The sequence below is a fragment of the Bos grunniens genome, chromosome X (assembly GCF_055505025.1).
Source record: "Bos grunniens cultivar Pamir isolate PY7600 chromosome X, Bosgru_T2T1.0, whole genome shotgun sequence".
Taxonomy (NCBI): Eukaryota; Metazoa; Chordata; class Mammalia; order Artiodactyla; family Bovidae; genus Bos; species Bos grunniens.
In genome coordinates, this window is record NC_141194.1 from 48,442,999 (window position 1) to 48,470,151 (window position 27,153).

The following is a 27,153-nucleotide window of genomic DNA, read 5'->3' on the forward strand; positions in this document are numbered from 1 at the left end:
AAATGATTATCCAGACTCATCAAGAAAAAAAAGGAAGAAGACACAAAAATTATAAATGAAAATGGAGAAGTTACAACAGATAATGCAGAAACACAAAGGATCATAGGAGAATACTATGAGCAAATATATGCCAGTAAAATGGACAACTTCGAAAAAAAGGACAAACTCTTTAAAGTATAACCTTCCAAAACTGAACCAGGAAGAAATAGAAATATGAACGGACAAATCACAGGCATGGAAATCCAAACTGTAATAAAAAAATCTTCCAAGAAGCAAAAGCCCAGGGCCAGATAACTTCACAGGCAAATCTACCAAAAGTTTAGAAAAGAATTAATGCCAACCATGCTTAAACTCTTTCAGAAAATTTGGAGGAAGGAAAATTCCCAAATTCGTTCTATAAGGCCACCATCACTCTGATACCAAACCCAAAGATGCCACAAAAAAAGAAAATTGCAAGTCAATATCACTGAATAACATAGATGCAAAAATCCTTAACAAAATTCTACCAAACAGAATTCAGTAATACACTGAATGTATCACACATTATGATCAAGTGGGCTATATAAAACTCCTAGAGGAGAACATAGGCAAAACACTCTCCGACATACATCACAGCAGGATCCTCTATGACCCACCTCCCAGAATATTGGAAATAAAAGCAAAAATAAACAAATGGGACCTAATTAACCTTAAAAGCTTCTGCACATCAAAGGAAACTATTAGCAAGGTGAAAAGACAGCCTTCAGAATGGCAGAAAATAATAGCAAATGAAGCAACCGACAAACAACTAATCTCAAAAATATACAAGCAACTCCTACAGCTCAACTCCAGAAAAATAAACGACCCAATCAAAAAATGGGCCAAAGAACTAAATAGACATTTCTCCAAAGAAAACATACAGATGGCTAACAAACACATGAAAAGATGCTCAACATCACTCATTATCAGAGAAATGCAAATCAAAACCACTATGAGGTACCATTTCACACCAGTCAGAATGGCTGTGATCCAAAAGTCTACAAATAATAAATGCTGGAGAGGGTGTGGAGAAAAGGGAACCCTCTTACACTGTTGGTGGGAATGCAAACTAGTACAGCCACTATGGAGAACAGTGTGGAGATTCCTTAAAAAACTGGAAATAGAACTGCCTTATGACCCAGCAATCCCACTGCTGGGCATACACACTGAGGAAACCAGAAGGGAAAGAGACACGTGTACCCCAATGTTCATCGCAGCACTGTTTATAATAGCCAAGACATGGAAGCAACCTAGATGTCCATCAGCAGATGAATGGATAAGAAAGCTGTGGTACATATACACAATGGAGTATTACTCAGCCATTAAAAAGAATACATTTGAATCAGTTCTAATGAGGTGGATGAAACTGGAGCCTATTATACAGAGTGAAGTAAGCCAGAAGGAAAAACATAAATACAGTATACTAACGCATATATATGGTATTTAGAAAGATGGTAACAATAACCTGGTGTACGAGACAGCAAAAGAGACACTGATGTATAGAACAGTCTTATGGACTCTGTGGGAGAGGGAGAGGGTGGGAAGATTTGGGAGAATGGCAATGAAACATGTAAAATATCAGGTAGGAAACGAGTTGCCAGTCCAGGTTCGATGCACGATGCTGGATGCTTGGGGCTGGTGCACTGGGACGGCCCAGAGTGATGGTATGGGGAGGAAGGAGGGAGGAGGGTTCGGGATGGGGAACACATGTATACCTGTGGCGGATTCATTTTGATATTTGGCAAAACTAATACAATTATGTAAAATTTAAAAATTAAATAAAATTAGGAAAAAAAAAAGATGCAAGGATTCTTCAATATATCCAATTCAATGTGATAAATTATAGTAACAAATTGAAAACTGAAAGCCACATGATCATCTCAATAGATGCAGAGAAAGCTTTTGACAAAATTCAATAGCCATTTATGATAAAAAAAAAAAAAAAAAAACTCTCCAGAAAGTAGGTATAGAAGGAATATACTTCAACATCATAAAGGCCACATATGACAAACACACAGCAAACATTAGTCTCAAGGGTGAAACTAAAAGCATTTCCTCTTCATTCAGGAACAAGACAAAGCTTCGCATTCTTACCTCTATTATTCAACATAGTTTGGGATGTCTTAGCCACAGAAAGCAGAGAAGGAAAAGAAAAAAAAAAAAGGAATCCAGATTGGAAAAGAAGAAGTAAAATTCTCACTATTTGCAAGTGACATGATAGCATACATAGAAAACCTTAAAGATGACACCAAAAAATTAATGGTGCAGAATATAAAATTAAAACAAAGAAATAACTTGCATTCCTATACACTAACAGTGAAACATTAGAAAGTGAGAAATTAAGGAAACAATCCCATTTACTATTGAATCAAAAAATAATAAAATATCTTGGAATTATGGATAACATTCCAAAACTGAACCCGGAAGAAATAGAAAATCTTAACAGACCCACCACAAACACGGAAATTGAAACTGTAATCAGAAATCTTCCAACAAACAAAATCCAGGATCAGACGGCTTCAGAGCTGAATTATACCAAAAATTTAGAGAAGAGTTAACACCTATCCTACTCAAACTCTTCCAGAATATTGCAGAGGAAGGTAAACCGCCAAATTCATTCCATGAGACCACCATCACACTAATACCAAAACCAGAAAATGATGTGACAAAAACAAGAAAACTACAGGCCAATATCACTGATGAACATAGATGCAAAAATCCTTTAAAAAAATCCTAGCAAACAGAATCCAACAACATATTAAAAAGATCATACATCATGACCAAGTGGGCTTTATCCCAGGGATGCAAGGATTCTTCAACATTCACAAATCAATCAATATGAAACACCACATAACAAATTAAAAGATTAAAAAACACGATTATCTCAATAGATGCAGAAAAAGCCCTTGACAAAATTCAACATCCATTTATGATAAAAACCCTCCAGAAAGCAGATTAGAAGGAACATACCTCAACATAATAAAAGCCATATATGATAAATCCACAGCAAACATTATCCTTAATTGTGAAAAATTGAAAGCATTTCCCCCAATGTCTGGGACAAGACAAGGGTGCCCACTCTCACCACTACTATTCAACATAGTTTTGGAAGTTTTAGCCACAGCAATCAGAGCAGAAAAAGAAATAAATGGAATCCAGATTGGAAAAGAAGTAAAACTCTCACTGTTTGCAGATGACATGATCCTCTACACAGAAAACCCTAGAGACACCACCAGAAAATTACTAGAGCTAATCAATGAATATAGTAAAGTTGCAGGATATAAAATTAACACGCAGAAATCCCTTGCCTTCCTATATACCAACAATGAGAAAACAGAAAGAGAAATTAAGGAAACAATTCCATTCACCACGGCAACAAAAAGGAATAAAATACTTAGGAATATATCTACCTAGAGAAACAAAAGACCTATATATAGAAAACTATAAAACACTGATGAAAGAAATCAAAGAGGGCACAAATAGATGGAGAAATATACCATGTTCATAAGAATCAATATAGTGAAAATGACTATACTACCTAAGGCAATCTATAGATTCAATGCAACCCCTATCAAGCTACCAACGATATTTTTCAGAGAACTAGAACAAACAATTTCACAATTTGTATGGAAATACAAAGAACCTTGAATAGCCAAAGCAATCTTGAGAAAGAAGAATGGAACCAGAGGAATCAACCTGCCTGACTTCAGGCTAAACTACAAATTTACAGTCATCAAGACAGTATGGTACTGGCACAAAGATGGAAATATAGACCAATGGAACAAAACAGAAATCCAAGAGATAAATCCACACACCTATGGACACCTTATATTTGACAAAGGAGGCAAGAATATACAATGGAGAAAAGACAATCTCTTTAACAAGTGGTGCTTGGAAAACTGGACAACCACTTGTAAAAGAATGAAACTAGAACACTTTCTAACACCATACACAAAAATAAACTCAAAATGGATTAAAGATCTAAATTTAAGACCAGAAACTATAAAACTCCAAGAGGAGAACATAGGCAAAACACTCTCTGTCATAAATCACAGCAGGATCCTCTATGACCCACCTCCCAGAGTAATGGAAATAAAAGCAAGAATAAACAAATGGGACCTAATTAAACTTAAAAGCTTTTGTACATCGAAGGAAACTATAAGCAAGGTGAAAAGACAGCCTTCAGAATGGGAGAAAATAATAGCAAATGAAGCAACTGACAAAGAATTAATCTCAAAAATATACAAACAGCTCCTGTAGCTCATATCCATAAAAATATATGACCCAATCAAAAAGTGGGCAAAAGAACTAAACAGACAGTTCTCCAAAGATGACATACAGATGGCTAACAAACACATGAAAAGATGCTCAACATCACTCATTATCAGAGAAATGCAATTCAAAACCACAATGAGGTACCATCTCACGCCAGTCAGAATGGCTGCGATCCAAAAGTCTACAAACAGTACATGCTGGAGAGGGTGCAGAGAAAAGGGAAGTCTCTTACACTGTTGGTAGGAATGCAAACTAGTACAGCCACTATGGAGAACAGTGTAGAGATTCCTTCAAAACCTGGAAATAGAACTGCCACACGACCCAGCAATCCCACTGCTGGGCATACACACCGAGGAAATCAGAATTGAAAGAGACACGTGTACCCCAATGTTCACTGCAGCACTGTTTACAATAGCCAGGTCATGGAAGCAACCTAGATGTCCATCGGCAGACAAATGGATAAGAAAGCTGTGGTATATATACACTATGGAATATTACTCAGCTATTAAAAAGAATGCATTTGAATCAGTTCTAATGAGGTGGATGAAACTGGGGCCTATTATACAGAGTGAAGTAAGTCAGAAAGAAAAACACCAATACAGTAATATTAACGCATATATATGGAATTTAGGAAAATGGTAACAATAACCCTGTATGTGGGAAAGTAAAAGAGACACAGCTGAATAGAACAGATTGTTGCAGTCTGTGGGAGAAGGTGACTGTGGGATGATTTGAGAGAATAGCATTGAAACATGTATATTACCATATGTGAAATAGATTGCCAGTCCAGATTCGATGCATGAGACAGGGTGCTCAGGGCTGGTGTACTGGGATGACCCTGAGGGGTAGGATAGGGAGGGAGGTGGGAGGGAAGTTCAGGATGGGGAACACATGTACACCCATGGCTGGTTCATGTCAATGTATTGCAAAAATCATTACAATACTGTAAAGTAATTAGCTTCTAATTAAAATCAATAAATTAAAAAATAAAATTAAGAAAAAAGAAGAAATAAAAGATGGTACAAACAGATGCAGAGATAAACCATGCTCTTTGATTGGAAGAATCAACATAGTGAAAATGACTATGCTACCCAAAGCAATCTACTGATTAAATGTTATCTTTATCAAACTACCAATGGTATTTTCACAGAACTAGAGCAAATAATTTCACAGTTTGCATTGAAACACAAAAGATTCCAAATACCCACAGCAATCTTGAGAACAAAAAATGGAGGTGGATGAATCAATGTTTGTAACTTCAGATTATACTAGAAAGCTATAGTCATCAAGACAGTAAGGTACTCTTATAAAAACAGAAAAATATACCAATAGAACAAGGTAGAAAAACCAGAGATAAACCCACACACCTATGGGCACCTTATTTTTGACAAAGGAGGCAAGATTACACAATGGAGACAAGACAGTCTCTTCAATAAGTGGTGATGGGAAAACTGCACAGCTATATGTAAAATAATGAAATTAGAACACTTCCTAACACCATACAAAAATAAACTCAAAATGATTTAAAGACTTCAATGTAAGGCCAGAAACTATAAAGCTCTCAGAGAAAGACATAGGCCATACACTCCTTGACATAAATCAGAGTAAGATTCTCTATGACCCACATTCTAAAGTAATGAAAATAAGAAGAAAAACAAACAGATCAGACCTAATTAAACTTCAAAGCTTTTGCACAGCAAAGACATCTATAAAAAAGGTGAAAAAACAACCCTTAGAATGGGAGAAAATTATTGCCATTGAAACAATTGACAAAGGATTAATCTGCAAGCAGCACATACAGTTCAACACCAGAAAAACAAACAACCCAATAAAAAAAATGGTCAGAAGACCTAAACAGATATTTCTCCAAAGAAGACATGCTGATGCCTAATAAACACATGAAAAAATGTTCACATTGCTCATTATTGGGGGAAAAAAAATCAAACCTACAATGTGGTATCACCTGACAATGGTCAGAATGGCCATCATCAAAAAATCTACAAACAAATGCTGGAACAGGTATGGAGAAGAGGAAACCCTGCTGCACTGTTACTGGGACAATAAATTGATACATCCACTATGGAGAACAGTATGAAGATTTCTTAAATAACTAGGAATAAACTAGTTTTGGAAGTCCTAGCCACAGTGATAAGAGAAGGAAAAGAAATAAAAGGAATCTAGATTGGAAAAGAAAGAAAACTCTCACTGTTTGCAGATAAATTATTAGAGCTAATCAATGAATACAGTAAATTTTCAGGATATAAAATGAATACACAGAACTCTCTTGCATTCCTATACACTAACAATGAAATATCAGAAACAGAAATTAAAGAAACAATCCTATTCACCACTGGAACAAAAAGAATAAAATACTTCAAAGTAAATTTACCTAAAGAGGTAAAAGACCTGTATGCAGAAAACTATAAGACACTGGTGAAAGAAATCAAAGTTGACACAAACAGATGGAGAGATAAACCATGTTCTTAGACCAGAAGAATCAATATAGTGAAAATGACCATACTACCCAAAGCAATCTAGATTCAGTGGAATCCCTATCCAACTACAAATAGTGTTTTTCACAGAACGAGGAAAAATAATTTGACAACTTGAATTGAAACACAAAAGACCTCAAATAGTCAAAGCAACCTTGACAAAGAAGAATAGAACTAGAGGAATCAACCTTCTTGACTTCAGATTATACTACAAAACTGTAGTCATCAAGACAGTATGGTACTGGCACAAAGACAGAAATACAGATCACTGGAACAAAATAGAAAGTGCAGAGATGAATACACATACCCATGGACACTTTAACAAAGGAGCCAAAAATATACAATGGATAAAGGACAGTCTCTTCAACGAGTGGTGCTGGGAAAACTGGTCACCTCTGTGTGAAATAATGAAATTATGCCACTTCCTAACACCATACACAAACACTCACTCAAAATGCATTAAAGATCTAAATGTAAGATCAGAAACTAAATCTCTTAGAGGAAAACATAGGTAGAACACTCTGTGACATAAACCACAGCACGATCCTCTATGATTCACCTCCTAGAATAATGGAAATAAAGATAAAAATAAACAAATAGTACCTAATTAAACTTAAAAGCTTTTGCACAGTGAAGGAAGCTATAAACAAGGTGAAAAGACCCCTGTGAGAATGGGAGAAATTAATGGCAAATAAAACAACTGACAAAGGATTAATCACTAACATATACAAGCAGCAGATGCAGCTCAATACCAGAAAAACAAACAACCCAATAAAAAAGTGGGCAGAAGATCTAGAGAGACATTTCTCCAAAGAAGACATGCAGATGGCTAGTAAACATATGAAAAGATGCTCAACATCACTCATTATTAGGGAAATGCAAATAAAAACTACAGTGAAGTACCCTCTCACACCCGTCAGAACTGCCATCATCAAAAAGTGTGCAAACAATAATTGCTGGAGAGAGAGTTGAGAAAAGGGAACCCTCTTAACTGCTGGTGGGAATACAAACTGATAGAGCCATTATGGAGAATACTATAGAGATTCCTTAAAAAAACTAGGGTTAAAGATACCATACACCCCAGCAATCCCACCACTGGCCATACATTCTGAGGAGATCAAAATTGAAAAAGACACATGTACCCGAATGTTCAGTGCAGCGTTATTTACAATGTCTAGGACATGGAAGCAATTTAGATGTCCATCAACAGATGAATGGATAAGGAAGTTGTGGTACATATACACAATGGACTATCACTCCGTTATAAAAAGGGATGCATTTGAGTCAGTTCTAATGAGGAGGATGAACTAGAGTTTTTATAGAGAGGGAAGTAAGTCAGAAAGAGAAAAACAAATATTGTATATTGATGCATATATATGAAATCTAGAAAGATAATACTGACAGTGGTACTTGCAGGGCAGTAAAGGAAACACAGGCATTTTGGACACAGTGTGGGAAGGAGAAGGTGAGATGATATGAGAGGATAGCATTGAAGCAATTAATATATCAATATTTTATCTTATATGGAAATGGTTGGTAGTATATTAGCTTCAGGTGCACAAAATATCTTTATAGATTATACAACATTTAAAGTTATTATAAAATACTGGCTAAATTTACTGTGCTGAACAATGTATCATTGTATCAATAGCTTCTTTATTTTATGTATAGTAGTTTGTACCTATTATTTTACTACCCTTAACTGACCCGTCTCTGCTTCCATCTCCCAACTGGTAACCACTAGTTTCTTCTGTATATCTGTGAGTTTGTTTCTGTTTCGTTATATTCATCCATTTGTTTAATATTTTAGATTCCACATGTGAGAAATAGCATATACTATTTGCCTTTCTCTGACTTATTTCACTAAATATAATACCTTCCAAGTTCATCCATGTTGTTACGAATATCAAAATTTCATTCTTTTTATAGCTGAGCAGAATTCTATTGTATATATGTACCACATCTTCTTTATCCATTCATCTGTCGATGGATACCTAGGTTGTTTCCATATTTTGGCTATTGTAAATAATGCTATGCATATATCTTTTCAAATTGATATTTTTGTTTTCTTTGAACATATACCCATAAGTGAAATTACTGGATCTTATTGTAGTTCTTTTTAGGTTTTTGAGGAAATCATACTATTTTCCATACTGGCTACACCAATTTCAGTTCAGTCGCTCAGTTGTGTCCCACTCTTTGCGACCCCATGAATCACAGCACGCCAGGCCCCCGCGTCCATCACCAACTCCTGGAGTTTACTCAAACTCATGTCCATCGAGTTGGTGATGCCATCCAGCCATCTCATCCTCTGTCATCCCCTTCTCCTCCTGTGTCCAATCCCTCCCAACATCAGGGTCTTTTCCAATGAGTAAACTCTTTGCATGAGGTGGCCAAAGTATTGGAGTTTCAGCACCAGTCCTTCCAATGAACACCCAGGCCTGATCTCATAATTTAGCATATTTTTAAAGTTTCAAGTTACAAAAATAAATTTGAACTATTTTACAGTATAGATATTATAAAACATAATTATTTCTAAAAATTTCATTTATAAACTTTTATATCACTTACATATTTATACTTTATTTTAAAGAATTATGCCTGAATTGATCATGAAAATTTCATGAGATATTAAAGATTGTCATCATCTTTAGTTACTTTTCTTGGTGGTAAATCAGGTGAGTAATAAAAGTTTTACACAACAAAAGAATTCAAAAATTTAAACATATGAATTGTCCACCTTATTTTTTTCTTCTGTGCTTCATAGACATTGAGCAATTAATTTTTATTGTACATTTGGTTCTTAGGTTATATTTATAATATTTTAATCTTTTACACATAGAGTAGGTTATACATGGGTGATATAATATTACCTCAGATGTGAAATAATTTTTAAAATACTGGGATTATTTTTATATTTCTGAGAGTTTTAGGAAAAGATAATTTATATAAGTTCTTATTATTGGTAAACAAATTGAAACAGATATTATTTTCAAACTACAACTGGTCCCATCACTTCATGGGAAATAGACGGGGAAACAGTGGAAACAGTGTCAGACTTTATTTTTGGGGGCTCTAAAATTACTGCAGATGGTGATTGCAGCCATGAAATTAAAAGACGTTTGCTCCTTGGAAGGAAAGTTTTGACCAACCTAAACTGCATATTCAAAAGCAGAGACACTGCTTTGTCAACAAAGGTCCATCTAGTCAAGCCTATGGTTTTTCCAGTGGTCACATATGGATGTGAGAGTTGGACTGTGAAGAAGGCTGAGCGCTGAAGAATTGATGCTTTTGAACTGTGGTGTTGGAGAAGACTCTTGAGATTCCCTTGGCCTGCAAGGAGATCCAACCAGTCCATCCTAAAGGAGATCAGTCCTGGGCGTATTTTGGAAGGACTGATGCTGAAGCTGAAACTCCAATACTTTGGCCACCTCATGCGAAGAGTTGACTCATTGGAAAAGACCTTGATGCTGGGAAGGATTAGGGGCAGGAGAAGAAGGGGACAACAGAGGATGAGATGGCTTGATGGCATCACTGACTCGATGGACGTGAGTCTGACTGAATTCCGGGAGTTGGTGAGGGACAGGGTAGCCTGGCGTGCTGCGATTCACGGGGTCACAAAGAGCCGGACATGACTGAACAACTGAACTGAACTGAACTGAACCATCCAGAGACAGAAAAATATAACAAATACATAACAAATATACGGACATATGTAAAAACGTACACACTGATCCATGCTGATACCTTGTAGCTTTAATTATGAAATTTTAGTGATCAGTCAGCAAAATATAGTGACAAAAATCCACTAGTTTATATCAACCTTTTGTTTTTATTTGAATTGCTTTAAGAAAAATAACAAAAAATTACACTTTTATCAAAAACTGTGGAGTAGATTTCATCATTTTCTTTTGCCATGGAGGATAACAATATGGAGGATAACAATATAGACGATGTGGACTAAATTTTAAGAGATTGAAAGGATAAACACATGCCAGGTGCCTAGATATCTCCAAAGCTCATGAGTGAAGGAAACTTCCAGTTCTATTTGCAGTTAACCCTTTTTGCTCTTTTCAGAAGCCTCAGATGGTTGCCAGCAGGGATACATGAATGCTTAGATGGTACCCAATGAAGAGTACAGGGCAAAAGTGATTGTAAGGAGCTGAAGTGAGAAGGGAAAAGTCTGTCAGGGATGTATGGATAAGAGAGATGAAGAGGGGAGGACTTTGAAGGCAAACATGTCAAAGGATTCAATGGAATTGGAGGGGAGATTGAAGGTGGTAAGAGAAAGGCGGAGGAGCAGATGTAACAGGAAGAGAGAGATCTTAGAAGAGAAATCTGGGGGAGATTTCAAAATTCCCAAGGAGGTAAAAAACTTCCAAATTATCATCAGCAAAATCATGCCAGCAAGAAAGAGGTGGACAGAGTTGGCAGAACATATAGTGAGCAGATACTCAAGAAAGGGGTTTCAATTAATTGGGAAGTTCCCACTGGCAAAGCAGTATCAACAAGAGAATAGAATGTTTTCACAAAGAGTCAGGAATAAAATCCAACCCAGGAAGCAGGGAGAGAATTGAAATTGAAGAAAGGAGCTTAGGGGAAAGCCTTCCAGTCCAGGAGTCAGGGAAAGAACCCTAATCAAAACAAGGAGCCAGACTCAAGGGGGCAAAGGTAAAACAATGAAACTAACAATGTATAACACCATAAACAAAAATAAACTCAAAATGGATTAAAGATCTAAATGTAAGACCAGAATCTATAAAACTCTTCGAGGAAAACAAGCAGAACACTCTCTGACATAAATCACAGCAAGATCCTCTTTGACTCACCTCCCAGAGTAATGGAAATAAAAACAAAAAATAAATAAATGGGACGTGATTAAACTTAAAAGCTTTTGCACAACAAAGGAAACTATAAGCAAGGTGAAAAGACAGTTGTAAGAATGGGAGAAAATAATAGCAAATGAAACACTGACAAAGAATTAATCTCCAAACTATACAAGCAACTCTTGCAGCTCAGTATCAGAAAAATAAATGATCCAATCAAAAAATGGGCCAAAGAACTAGACATTTCTCCAAAGAAGATATACAGATGACTAACAAACACATGGACAGATGCTCAACATTACTCATTATCAGAGAAATGTAAATCAAAACCACAATGAGGTACCATTTCACTCCACTCAGAATGGCTGCGATCCAAAAGTCTACAAGCAATAAATGCTGGAGAGGGTGTGGAGAAAAGGGAACCCTCTTACACTGTTGGTGGGAATGCAAACTAGTACAGCCACTATGGAGAACAGTGTAGAGAATCCTTAAAAAACTGGAAATAGAACTGCCATACGATCCAGCAATCCCATTGAGGAAACCAGAATTGAAAGAGACACATGTGCTCCAGTGTTTATTGCAGCAGTGTTTACAATAGCTAGGACATGGAAGCAACTTAGATGTCCATCGGCAGATGAATGGATAAGGAAATTGTGGTACGTATACACAATGGAATATTACTCAGCTATAAAAATGAAAGCATTTGAACCAGTTCTAATGAGGTGGATGAAACTGGAGCCTATTATATAGAATGAAGTAAGTCAGAAAAAGAAACAACAATGCAGTATATTAATGCATATACGTGGAATGTAGAAAGACGGTAAAGATGACCCTATATGGAAGACAGCAAAAGAGACAGTGATGTAAAGAACAAACTTTTGGACTATGTGGGAGAGGGCAAGGTTGGGATGATGTGAGAGAATAGCATCAAAACATGTATATTACCGTATGTAAAACAGATGACCAGTACAAATTTGATACAGAAAGCAGGGCACTCAAAACTGGTTCTCCGGGACAACCCAGAGGGATGGGGTAGGGAGGGAGGTGAGAGGGGTGTTCGGGATGGGGGGACACATGTACACCCATTGCTGATTCATGTCAATATATGGCTTCTAATTAAAATAAGTTAATTTTTAAAAAAGGAGCCAGAAGAACTTCCAGTCCAGTGAGTGAGGGAATAATCCTCCAGTTAAGAAGAGAGCCAGAAAGAAAGACTTTTAGCCCAGCAGGTATCTTTCAAACAAAGAAGCCTGGGATTCTAACCCATTTATTATAGAGATCCTAGTACTTAAATGCAACCTCTGTCTGGGACTTCTACCTCAACTTTTAGAGTATTACTCAGAATGTTAAGAATCAAAATCTGTCCTTACCAACTTCAACAAATATTTGTCCAGAGCAATGGTTTAGGAGTCAGATTGACCAATGGACACCTGACCAGTCAGTCAGAAGTGAAGCCAAAGGCTGCAAACATACTCACCTAGAGTCCTGAGTGAGAATCTGGGGATCCAATGATAAATCTGATCCCATCTGGGTTTGGGCACCATAGCTGTTAAAGAAAAAATTATTCATGGCCCTTGTTACAGATGGTAAGAAAAACTTCATTCGATGGAGGACTGTTGTGGTAATTATAGGGATCATTGTAATGGTGTCTTGCAGTGGAGGAGGGAGATCAGACTTAACTCTGAATACAGCAAGGAAAAATGTGAATTTTAAGCCAAGGAACATGGTGGTGGTGATGATGGAAGTGGATGTAAAATCACTAAGAGGAAACATCAGAGGTAAGGAGAGGATTCTGGCTAAACTGACCAAACAGGATTCTTGTTTGAAGGCAGGCCAGGGTGATCAGATATCATGTGGGAGATGTGTGGGAAGAGGAACCCACTTAGATATTGAGACTGGGAATTCTGGCGAAACTTACTTAGCAAGATTCATGCTAAAACTGATAATACAGAGATAAATATGGAAGCCCAAAAGTCAAAGTCTAGTTGAGAAGAGAGATCAAAAGAGCCTGAGTGGAGTTTGGTCAAGGAGAGAATCTTTGTCAGCAGGTCAAAAGAGTGTCATGTTAAAGATGAAGTTACAGGTAGAAAATTTCCTTGTCAAAACAATGAAATATAAAAACCCTATTAATCAGAGATAAACATCACTGTATTAACACACATTTATCCCATGTGAAGTGTAGTGTAATGGTTTCTAAACTGCAGTACCAATGGTAGACTTTTAGATGATTGTAGATGATCTAAGGCATAAGGTATCTCAAAGATATCAGAGCAGTTGTCCATATGTCACTAGATGGTACATTATTCTGGGAAATAATTTGATAGTTAAATGCATCTTCTAAAGAAAAAAATGCAGTATAAGTAGTATGAGTACGGAAAAATCATGAAAGTGGTATCCTGGATGAATTAATGATGGGAATCATTATTGTATCAGAAAAAGTACTATTATATACATTTTTGGGATACATATGTAGTGAAATTAGAAACATTAGAAGAAAGGGCATATGCTGACTTCAGTTCAGGGTCAAAGGGAAAAAAATGTGTAAAGGACATAATAAGGGCTACAATACATCTCTAATATTTTATTTCCTCTTGAAATAAAAAATGAGGGAGAAGGAAAGTAGCAGCAGTAGAACCTAGATCCAGGAATCAAGAAATATTCATTTAAGGCCTGCCTCAGTTGATAAAGAATCTGCTTGCAGTACAGGAGACCTGGGTTCAATCCCTGGGTTGAGAAGATTCTCTGGAGAAGGAAATGGCAACGCACTACATCACTACTGCCTGGAGAATTCCATGGACAGAGGAACTGGGCAGGCTACAGTCCATGGGATTGCAAAGAGTCAGACATGACTGTGAGACAAACTTTCAGTTTTGTTTTCTTTTTTTTTTCCTTAAAGGATAGTACAATGTGCTCTAAATCCTTTTGTCTCTCTAGACTGGTTTAGTATTCAGTACAAGAAGGATTTGAACAAAATAATTGCAAAGGCCCAAACAGCTCTGGAATTCTATTGTTCTGTTTTCACCAATGGAGAAGGAAATGGCAATGCACTATGTCACTACTGCCTGGAGAATTCCATGGACAGAGGAACTGGGCAGGCTACAGTCCATGGGATTGCAAAGAGTCAGACATGACTGTGAGACAAACTTTCAGTTTTTTTTTTTTTCCTTAAAGGATAGTACAATGCTCTAAATCCTTTTGTCTCTCTAGAATGGTTTAGTATTCAGTACAATAAGGATTTGAACAAAATAATTGCAAAGGCCCAAACAGCTCTGGAATTCTGTTGTTCTGTTTTCACCAATGGAGAAGGAAATGGCAATCCACTCCAGTATTCTTGCCTGGAGAATTCCATGGACGGAGGAGCCTGGTAGGCTACAGTCCATGGGGTCACTAAGAGTCGGACACGACTGAGTGACTTCACTTTCACTTTCATGCACTGGAGAAGGAAATGGCAGCCCACTCCAGTGTTCTTGCCTGGAGAATCCCAGGGATGGGGGAGCCTGGTGGGCTGCCATCTATGGGGTCGCACAGAGTCGGACATGACTGAAGTGATTTAGCAGCAGCAGCAGCAGTTCTCACCAAGGGTCCTTGTTTGTGTATGCTTAATGCCTTAATTTCCATGTACCCAGTTAGTAATAACACTTTTGTCTGTATCTAAGTAACAAGCTGACATTTTATCTACCAGTTCAGAATGAGACAGGAAAATGAAGAGAAAGCAACAAGGAAATACACTGTCAAAATATAAACAATGAGAAAACTTGGAATTCTGAGGGAAATGGACTGTAGCATAAGAAGCCGGAAATGATAGTAAATGGTTCAGGAGTAGTAAATAATGAAGCTGGAAAGCGGGTCATCAACAGCATTAGAGGTCAGGCTGAGAAAGTAGTCTTCATTCAAGAGTGGGGGTGCCATTTTATGAGTGTCCTGAAGGTAAGAGTCCTCCTAAGCCACACTCTCACCTAGAAAATGAATTCAAACATGGAACTTTCTCTTTTCTCTGTTTGCCACATCATCTATTATTAGAGTCCATATCAATAAAGCTTTTTCACAATTGGACAAATGTGAAAGAATGTGCTTTAACTCCTTCATTACATTTCAATCACAAGAGCAGGCAAGACAATGGATTTAAGACCAAAAAATGCAAATTACAATGCAAAGAAATAGAGGAAAACAACAGAATGGGAAAGACTAGAGATCTCTTCAAGAAAATTAGACATACCAAGGGAACATTTCTTGCAAAGATGGGCTCGATAAAGGACAGAAATGGTATGGACCTAACAGAAACAAAGGATATTAAGAAGAGGTGGCAAGAATACACAGAAGAACTGTACAAAAAAGATCTTCACAATCAAGATAATCACAATGGTGTGATTACTCACCTAGAGCCAGACATCCTGGAATGTGAAGTCAAGTGGGCCTTAGAGAGCATCACTACAAACAAAGCTAGTGGAGGTGATGGAATTCTGGATGAGCTATTTCAAATCCTGAAGGATGATGCTGTGAAAGTGCTGAACTCAATATGCCAGCAAATTTGGAGAACTCAGCAGTGGCCACAGGACTGGAAAAGGTCAGTTTTCATTCCAATCCCAAAGAAAGGCAATGCCAAAGAATGCTCAAACTACTGCACAATTACACTCATCTCACATGCTAGTAAAGTAATGCTCAAAATTCTCCAAGCCAGGCTTCAGCAATACGTGAACTGTGAACTTCCAGATGTTCAAGCTGGTTTTAGAAAAGGCAGAGGAACCAGAGATCAAATTGCCAACATCCGCTGGATCATGGAAAAAGCAGGAGAGTTCCAGAAAAACATCTATTTCTGCTTTATTGACTATGCCAAAGCCTGTGACTGTGTGGATCAAAATAAACTGTGGAAAATTCTGAAAGAGATGGGAATACTAGACCACCTGACCTGCCTCTTGAGAAACCTCTTTGCAGGTCAGGAAGCAACAGTTAGAACTGGACATGGAACAGACTGGTTCCAAATAGGAAAAGGAGTACGTCAAGGCTGTATATTGTTACCCTGCTTATTTAACTTATATGCAGAGTACATCATGAGAAACGCTGGACTGGAAGAAGCACAAGCTGGAATCAAGATTGCCAGGAGAAATATCAATAACCTCAGATATGCAGATGACACCACCCTTATGGCAGAAAGTGCAGAGGAACTAAAAAGCCTCTTGATGAAAGTGAAAGTGGAGAGTGAATAAGTTGGCTTAAAACTCAACATTCAGAAAACGAAGATCATGGCATCTGGTCCCATCACTTCATGGGAAATAGATGGGGAAACAGTGGAAACAGTGTCAGACTTTATTTTTGGGGGCTCCAAAATCACTGCAGATGGTGATTGCAGCCATGAAATTAAGACGCTTACTCCTTGAAAGAAAAGTTATGACCAACCTAGATAGCATATTGAAAAGCAGAGACATTACTTTGTCAACAAAGGACCGTCTAGTCAAGGCTATGGTTTTTCCAGTAGTCATGTATGGATGTGAGAATTGGACTGTGAAGAAAGCTGAGCGCTGAAGAATTGATGCTTTTGAACTGTGGTGTTGGAGAAGATTCTTGAGATTCCCTTGGAGTGCAAGGAGATCCAAGCAGTCCATTCTGAAGGAGATCAGCCCTGGGAATTCTTTGGAAGGAATGATGCTAAAGCTGAAACTCCAGTACTTTGGCCACCTCATGTGAAGAGTTGACTCATTGGAAAAGACTCTGATGCTGGAAGGGATTGGGGGCAGGAGGAGAAGGGGATGACAGAGGATGAGATGGCTAGATGGCATCACTGACTCGATGGATGTGAGTCTGAGTGAGATCCGGGAGTTGGTGATGGACAGGGAGGCCTGGCGTGCTGCGATTCATGGGGTCGCAAAGAGTCGGACACGACTGAGCAAGTGAACTGAACTGAACTGAGCCCTATAAAAGTCTTAGGACAATAGAGGAAGTTAAAAGCAGGCCTAGGTTAAAAGTACCCTGTAAACCAGGTACTTCAAAAATAATCACTGGGTCTTTCCCAATAAGACCCCGTAAGGAACTTTATCTTACAAAAACAAAATGAAAGCAAAAATCATTCTGAAAAGCACAACAGGTTTGTGCCCAAAGATATTCCACACAGTCATTTACAATGGTACTGCCTCGGGATAGCTCAACACAAAGGAAGTCTCTAGGTAAACCAAGACATATCTTGTCTGCATTCAGATGGGCTTCCCTTGTGGCTCACCTGGCAAAGAATCCACCTGCAATGCAGCAGACATGGGTTTGATCCCTGGGATGGGAAGAGCCCTTGGAGAAAGGAAAGGCTACCTACTACAGTATTCTGGCCTGGAGAATTCCATGGACAGTCCGTGGTTTTGTAAAGAGTCAGACATGACTGAGCGACTTTCACATTTCACTTTCACTTCCTTTTCTCCTTTGCCTTTCACTTCTCTTCTTTTCTCAGCTATTTGTAAGGCCTCCTCAGACAACCATTTTGCCTTTTTGCATTTTTTTTTCTTGGAGATGGTTTTGAGCCTGGACTGTAAAAGAGTGGATTCAGCAGAGCCCAAGCCTTGAAAAGGGAGAGCTCGACTATTTGTCACATTAAAGAATGAGATATCCTGAAGCGCTAGTCTTTTAAATGTGCCTTTCCTCACAAAGACTGTTCAGAACCCAGTTGCCTTCCCTGATTGCTCCACTCTTTCCCCAGCATTTTGGCAGGCCCTGAGGTTCTCTTTTCTTACAAGTTCTTTCATCATGCCTGCACAGTGAATAAAACTTAAAATGCAGCGGTGCTTGGATGGGGGCCACCTGCAACCCTTTCACTAGGGAATCAGAACCTGGGTGATGTTTGGGCCTCGAAGGGGGAGAAGGATCAGGAGACATCCTTGTGAATGCAAAGCAGAATGGTGTTTTTCAAGGGGTAAGGTCCATGCTTTCCTTGGATGTTTTAAAGGAGTTCCTATTCCCAAAGAGTTAACAAAATAAGAAAAGAATATATTTGCCCTTGAATCAATAGGTGGAGGTTGGGATGGCAGAGGTGGATGAGGACTAATAAACTTGCTTTGATTCTGACCTTCCCAGGCGTTTTTCCAGTTGAGAATTACTGGAACTGCCAGGCATGGGACATGGCCCCTAGACTACCCCCCTTCCCCAGGCTGAGAGATTGTCCTTCTAAAACAGGCCTTCAATTGGGAACTCGACTCTATTGTGTTGTAAATCTCCTACCTTAGGGAAAATGGCCACACCAATACCCTCAGAGACACATGATCTGATTGGCTGAGCTGCAGCTTGAGCACAGGTTGATTGGTCTGCTCCTGAATGAACAAACAAAATTATACATATAGATACAGAGAACATATTAATAGTTACCACTGGGGGAGGGGGCTGGGGGAAGATGAAATTGGTAAGGTGGTCAACTATATGATGATAGATGAAAACTAAACTTTTGGTGGTGATCAGGCTATAGTATAAAGAAGTTGAAATATAATATTGTATACTTGAAACTTACACAATGTTATAAACCAATGTTACTTTAAATACAAGAAATTTAGAGCTCTCCACAAGAAAAAAACACATGTGCTTAAGGAATGTTACTCAACAATACAAATAATTAAAACTCACAAATAAGGCAGCAAAAAACATGATTAAAAAATAAGCCAAAAATTTTATCAAACATAGCATCAATGAGGATATACACATGACAAAGAAGCATATGAAAAAGTGCCCCACATCATATGTCATCAGGGAAATATAAGTTTAAGCAACAGTAAGATACCACTACATACCTATTAGCATGACCAAAACACAGAACACTGAAAGTAGCTAATGCTGGCTAGGATATGAAGAGCAATAGGAACACTAATTCATTCCTTGTTGGAATGCAAAACTGTACCACCACTTTGGTCAGCAGTTTGTGATTTCTTACAAAGCTAATCCAATTCTTTTCCTACAGTTCAGCAATTGCATTCTTGATATTTAACCAAAGAATTGAAAACTTATGTCCAAACAAAAATCTGCACAAGGATGTTTATGGGAGCTTTATTCATAATTGCCAGAACTTGGAAGCACCCAAGAAGTCTTTCAACAAGTGAATGGATTTATAAACTGTGGTACATCGAAACAATTGAATATTATTCAGCAATAAAAATAAATGAGCTATCATGCCATGAAGACATGAAAGAAACTTAAATGCATATTACTAAGTGAAAAAGGCCAAACTGAATGGAGTACATATTGTATGATTCCAGGGACATAACACTCAGGAAAAAGCAAATCTATGGAGTTAGTAAAAAGACAAGTGGTTGTCCGGATTTGGTGGTAGGGAGAGGAGGCATGAATCAGTGGAGCATAGGCGATTTTTAGTGTGGTGTAAATACGATGTGCACTACTATAATGATGTACACATATTATTATACATTTGTCCAAATCCACAGAATGAAAAACTTAATGTAAAACACTAGGAGAGAATCCTAGAGTAAACTTTGTATTACAATGGGTCAATTTAGGTTCATCATTTGTGACAAATACACCACTGTAGTGGGTGATGATGGGGGAGTTTATGCACCTATTGGGGTGGGAATGCATGGGAACTCTATACTTTACACTTAATTTTTCTGTGAGCCTAAAACTGTTCTAAAAAAATAAAGTGTTTACAAAAAAAATAATCTTTAAAAGAAGGAAGTCTTGTCACATGGTGCAACATGAATTGAGGATATTATGCTAAATGAAATAAGCCAATCACATAACAAAAATACATATGCTGTATTATTATACTTATATGAGGTATCTATAGTAGTCAGTCTCATAGAAACAGAAAGTGAAATGTTGTCTGCCAGTGGCTTGGTATAGAGGTAAATGAATTATTATGTAATGTGCATAGAATTTTCACTTTGCAAGATGAAAAGGGATTTGAGATAGATTGTATGATATGAGTATATTCAACACTACTAAGCTGTACAGTTAGAAATTATAATTTTATGTTGTGTGTATTTTACCACAATTTTAAAAAGGGAAGGCATTCTGATACATTGCTACAACATGGATGAAACTTGAAGAGATTATACAAACTGAAATAAGCTATATACAAATACTGTATAATTCCACTGATATGAGGTACATAGAGTAGTTTAATTCATAGAAACAAAAAATAAAATGGTGGTTTCTAGGAACTGGTGGGAGGGAAGAATGGAGAGTTACTGTTTTATGAATACAGAATTTCAGTTTGGGAAAATGAAAAATTCTTGAGAATGGATGGTGGTTACAATTGCATATTAACCATGTATAAATGTACAATGGCTGATTTGTGTTGATGTATGGCAAAGACCACATTATTGTAAAGCAATTATCCTCCAATTTAAAAAAATGGTTAGGGACTTCCTTGGTGGTCCAGTGGTTGAGATTCCATGCTTCCACTGTGGGGAGCACAGATTAAATCCCTGGTTGGAGAACTAAGATCCCACATGCCACATGGCATGGTCAAAAACATTTTTTAATTAAAAGAGTTAATTTAAATGAATAAATGATAAATTTTATATTATGTATATTTTATTGCAATTAAAAAAAACCATGGGTATAAAGTCTAAATTCTGTAAAACAATTTACATAAATCCTTGTGATCGCCTCTACCTATCACTCCGGTCTGATCTCTCACCACTCCATCTACTTTATAGTTTAGCTAAATTGTTTTTTAATTTGTCAAGTAGGAAATATTTTCTTGCTTAGTGGATATATATATATATATATATATATACTACTTTTTAATCTGTCTTGTGTCTCTTCCTTTTGGGAATTGCCATTTCCTGATTCAGTATGACTCTGGTGAGAATGTCAATCAGGAACCCTACCTTCCTCTCCATAGAGGTAAGAATATAATCTTTAAACTGGCCAATCAGAGCACCCATTCTAGTGGATAGTGATTTGTCCATAAATTCATATGTGATCCAAGCAAGGTCAAACTGAGTACTTTTGGAGCTATTAATATGGGAACTTGGAAAAGAGATTGCTTCTCCTTCTGAGTGTGTGAGCTTAATGTAATATAATTCTGAAGGTACTGAGGTACCATCTTTCTCAATATGAAGAAAAAGGCTGAAAATGAAGTAAGCAAAGGAATGTTGAACTGAAAGATGAGGAGAGATCACTGAAGGCAGCTTCAGTATGTAGATCCAGACTTGCTTTATAAATTTGTTTAATTAACTGCCTTTCCTGTTAAACTGCAAGTTATACTGACTACTATCTTACTCACCCTCATATTTCCATAGTTTGTAGCATTTATTACATCATAAATAGTTAAACACCATCTTTTGAAAAACTAAATTATTATGCATGGGGTATGCTCATTGTACAATAATATAAATATTCACCAAAGTTTTTTCTAATATTTTTGTGATTTGATGTATTTAATTTAAATTCGTGGTATGAGGGGGAAGATCTAATCTGTTTTTTCCTCATATGATCAGCCAGATATTCTTTATACAATTTAATGAATGATTCAGCCATTCCTCACTTACTTGACATACTACCTTTAAAGTCTTCTATGTGTCCATTTCTGGGGTTTATATCCTGTTATATTGACTTGTGTACACATTTCTACATAAATAATAGGTTGTTTTAATTATTGCATCATTTTTATATTAATGTACATAAAGATCTCCCAAAATTTAACTTTAATTTTTCCTATGATTTATGAAAAATACATGAACAATGTGAAAATACTAAAATTGCTGACTGAAATTTTCCCGTTTTCCTTTTATTTTTTATCATAATTTTTTATTAATGTTTTTAATTAAGATAACCTATTTGTTTAATACTGAGTGTTTTAGAAGTAAATTAGAAAATAGCAAATGAAAAGCATAGCAGCCATCTTGACCAAGAAAGCAGTTAAGATGTAGAAGAATAAGGAATGCCATAGAATAGATAAGATACCATAGAAAAGTTGATAGTAAAGAGAATGTGCTGGGAATTTAATTATTTTTCATATTTCCCCTCAATCCTCCCCCCCCCCCCTTCTTCTGGTATTTTCACACTATAAAGAATCAGTGAATGGTAATTCTTAGGAAGAAGGTCATACTTTGATACCAATTTTACTGATGCTTGGAATTACTATGAAACCTTTACTGAAAATTGACAATTTACTAGATCATAGTCATATAGAACTAACAGCAAATGAGAGAAAAACTTTATTGGAAACTTAATGGATTTATAAGAATTCAAAGTTATACAGCAAAGACTGAGTGTCACCAAAAGAGAGCATTGACTGGCTGCTGCAGGACCACCTCACAGGCATTATTTGCTTTGGTGAGGTCACCACAATCCAAGCTGGGGTCTTCAAATTTAGAGATCTACTGGTCATGTCCCAGAATCCATCCAAATACAGGAGGTGAAATTTTGATGATTATATCATAAGACTGAAAGATATAAAAGAGGACAATTTATTCATTTATATTGAGAAATGCAATAATTATACAGATTAGATATGTCTCTTGAGAAGGTAACACCCCACATTTCCTTCTAGGCAGATTATAAGGGAAGCAAAATTATTAGTGTATTTCTTCATAAACATTAAATCAAAGTCATAAGATGCTGATAACAGGCATATTATTTATACCTGGTGTATTTTATTCTCCAGAAAATCTGTACTTATTTACAGAAATAATACATGTTTATAATTGAACAGTATATAATTTAAACAACCTAAACAAAATTATCCTTGTCACCAAACTTCTACTTTTCTTCAGTTCTATTTCTAAAAGAAATCACAGGTATCAGTTCTTTCTAAATCCTTTTCTATGCATTTAAATGTTCATACAGATAGTACTTACAGTAATATAAAATTTAGACAGTTTGAATATAAATTAGTTCATTCTGCAAATTGTTTTAATTCACTTTAACCACTTAATAAAATATTAATGATTTTTCTTTATCAAAATAGATCTATCTACATATTTCAACACCTCACAATATTATACTGCATGACAGAATAGTCATTCCTCTCTCAAAAGGAATTTCTATCTTTGAAATTTTTCTTTATAATAAAAAAGCATATTTGTCTATATGTAAGAATTTTCCCATAGATTCCATAAGCAAATTATGTGTCAAAGAGTACACACTTTAAAGTTTTAATGCTGCTAATATAAAAATACACACTCTCATAACCGGTGTATATATCACCACATCCTCCCTAAAACAGATTACATAGATTTTTGATTGTTGCAAATGTGATGTGCTAAAAATGATATCTTGAATTATACTTCAATGATTAATAAGGAAGTTAATTAATTATCATTATTGGTCATTAATATTTTGCCTTCTAAGAACTGTCTGTTCCTTGAACATTTTTCTATCAAGTTATTTGTATTCTGTGTTATATATAAAAGTGTTTTAAGGACTCAAATCAAGATGGTGGAGTAGGAGGATGTGGCCCTCCCCCCATGAACATATCAAAAATACATCTACAAGTGGAAAAAAATGCTCAGAGAAAACTAACTGAAGACTAGCAGAAAGACTCCTGAACAATCAAGGTTGTAAGAAAGAAAGATACATGAAGAATTGGGTAGGAAGGGAAAAGAAATGATCAGATTAGGACTTGTGCCTCTGGGAGAAGATTCAGAGGAAAAGGGAGACTATACAGGCATAGACATTCACTGGAGAGTGAGTAGTTTGAGCAACATATTAGATGACCCACCCCTGGAGTCTGACAAATGGAAGCGCCCCCTTGGCTGATTGGAGGCTCAAGAGTGCTGTGGGAAGCCTTGACTCTCTTTGTGATGAGCACTTGAATGCTTGCTTGCTCCATTGAAGGAGGGAAAGGAAGCAGGAAAGGTTGAATTGAAACCACACAGGTCGTTGACTCATTCCCTGTGACCAATCTGGTGTGTGCCCCAGCCTGAATCAAGCAAACACTGTAGCCCCATTTGCCTCACACTCAAGCTCCCCACTAAAGCAAAAGCAGTCAGAAATGAAGAAAGAGCTCAGCTATAAGATGTCACAGTGACTCAGACACTAAGCGTGTCTGAGCAGGGACTGGGCAGCCATTGTGGTTGATAGCACAGGCAGCACATCACAGGAAGACCAGATTGCTGAAAGTGGCCAGACTGCCATACCATACTCTATGCCCTGACCCTTGTTCAGTACCCACACCATTACCTCTTGCCCCAGCACTGCTTTTCTCTGGGGCTAAGGGAGACTGTGCTGGAAAGCAGAAGAATACACACTTCAAGGGAACTGAGGTACTTCAGACTCAACCCTCAGGGCTTCTGTTCCAGCAACCTGAGATCTGACCCAACCCCCAATAGGGTGGTGACAGTCACTGAACAGAGGGAAAGCCCCTCTTCACATCTGCTTTCTGCCTTAGCCCCTGACTCTCCAGCCCCATCTTCTACCACGACGATAGATGCTATTACACCCTGAGAAAAGATGTGACTTATGTTCACATCAAATCTAGCTCTATCACCAAAGTCACTGGGCACACATAGACTCACACATAAGAACATCCCTTCAAGATAATTGTTTTACTTAATTTCATAGAGACAGAGAAGAATAAGCAAATTGAGGAGACAGAGGAATTTTTCTCATTTGAAAAAGAAAAAAGGAACCAATAAAACAGAAATGAACAATTTATTAGATAAAGAATTCAAAGCATTAGTAATAACAATGCTAACTAAATTATGTAAGAGAATAGATGAGCACAATGAAAATTTTAACAAGGAAGCAGAAAAATATATATATATATATATATATATATATATAAAATAGGGCAGAAGTAAAGAATAAGGTTTCCCTAGTGACTCAGTGGTAAAGTATCCGCCTGCCAATGAAGAAGACATGGGTTTGATCCCTGCTCTGGGAGGATCCCACATGCTGCAGGACGACTGAGCCTGCATGCCACAACCACTGAGCTTGTACTCTAGCAACCAGAGCCACAACTGTTGAGCCCACATGCTGCAACTACTGAAGCCCATGCACCCTAGAGCCCATACTCTGTAACAAGAGAGGCCATGAAAATGAGAAGCCAGTGCAACATAACAAGAGTAGCCCCCACTCACCACAACTAGAGAAAAGCCTATGAAGCAATGAAGACCTAGCACAAACAAAAATAAATAAATAAAATCATTTTTTAAAGAAGTAAAAATAAAGTAAATAAAAAACACACTAGAAGGAGTGAACAGCAAACTAGGTGATACAGAAGAATGCATACAGAAGAATGCATTCTGTCTGAAAGATAGAATATAAATCAGCAGCACAACAGGAAAAAGAAAACTAAATTTTTAAAAATGGAAACTGATTAAGAGATTTTGGGGATAACATCAAGCATACAAACACTCACATTATAGGGGTTCCAGAAAGAGAAGAGATAGATAAGGGGGTAAAAATACATTTAATAAAATTATAGCAGAAAATTTCCCAAACCTGGAAAAGGAAAAATATTCAGGTACAGGAAAACAAAGATTGAACCCAAACAGACCCACAGCAAGACACAGTCATAATCAAAATGGCTAAAGTCAAAGATAAATAATTATAGGTCATGGGGTGAATGAAACTGTTGGAAGATCTTGCTGGAGGCCCCTTCTTTCTCTCTACCCCTGGAATATGCATCCACGTGTCATCCCTCCACTAGAAGCTCCTTCAAGGATATGGTCTTGTGAGCATAATATGTTTTGGGGACTATCTGGATGATCTATATACAGGAGTGAACCCAATTAAAACCTTTATATACATTATAAAATTCTGGCAGCCAGTGTGGTCTGTTCATCATGTAGTGCCCAAGACAAGCCTCATATGTACTGCTGCAGTGACCTTGATAAAGGCTATACAGATGGCTGACAATGACAGAGTAGAAGGACATAAGCAACACCTTCTCATTAAAACATGAAAATCACAACTAATTGCTAAAGAACAATCGATAAAAAAACACAGGAATCTACCAAAAATTGGTACCCGGTATCCAAACACAACACAGAAGTGGCAATGAGACAGAGTGAAAGTCCTGAGCCACACATCAGGATTCCCAGCCTGAGGTTGGGTCAACAAGAGAAGGAGACCCCAGAGAATCTGGCTTTGATGGACAGTGAGGGTGATCACAGGAATTCCACGGGACAGGAAGAAAGAAAAACCTCACTACTGGAGGGGGAAAACAAGACCCTGTGAGCATCAGGACACATGAGCAAAAATCAGTGACCTCATAAGAGACTAGATCACACCTACCTGTTAGTATCGGAGGGTCTGCTGTGGAGCTGGGGGTGGCTGTGGCTCACTGCAGGGACAAAGACACTGGTAGACAACAGTTCGGGAAAGTACTCATTGGTACAAGCCTTCCTGCAGAACACCATTTTCTACTCAAGACCTAGCCTCACTTAACAGCCTGTAAGCTTCAGTGCTGGGATGTTCCAGGCCAAACAACCAACAGGGAGGGAACAGAGTCCCACATATCAGCTTACAGGCTGGGTAAAGCCTTCCTGAGCAGAGCTCTGCCAACCAGAGAGACAGGACACAGCTCCAACCACCAGCAGGAAGGAACCAGATCCTCTCACCAAGAAGCCTGCAAAAGGCCCTTAGATAGCCTCATCCAACAGTCCAAC

The 27,153-nt window shown here is 37.4% G+C and overlaps 1 protein-coding gene across 5 annotated transcripts in view; it reads right to left on the bottom strand.

Moving 5' to 3' along the window:
* Positions 1-27,153, bottom strand: part of NBDY (negative regulator of P-body association) — a 143,352-nt gene that overhangs the window by 63,792 nt on the left and 52,407 nt on the right. For 4 of the 5 annotated variants that reach the window (XR_015159936.1, XR_015159937.1, XR_015159938.1 and 1 more), the window contains one exon: positions 22,743-22,983. The exons of the other annotated variant lie outside the window; for it this stretch is intronic. The gene's annotated coding sequence lies outside the window, so the exon portion shown is untranslated. Of the gene's footprint in view, positions 1-22,742; positions 22,984-27,153 lie in introns of those variants that run through there. 5 annotated transcript variants of the gene reach the window in all.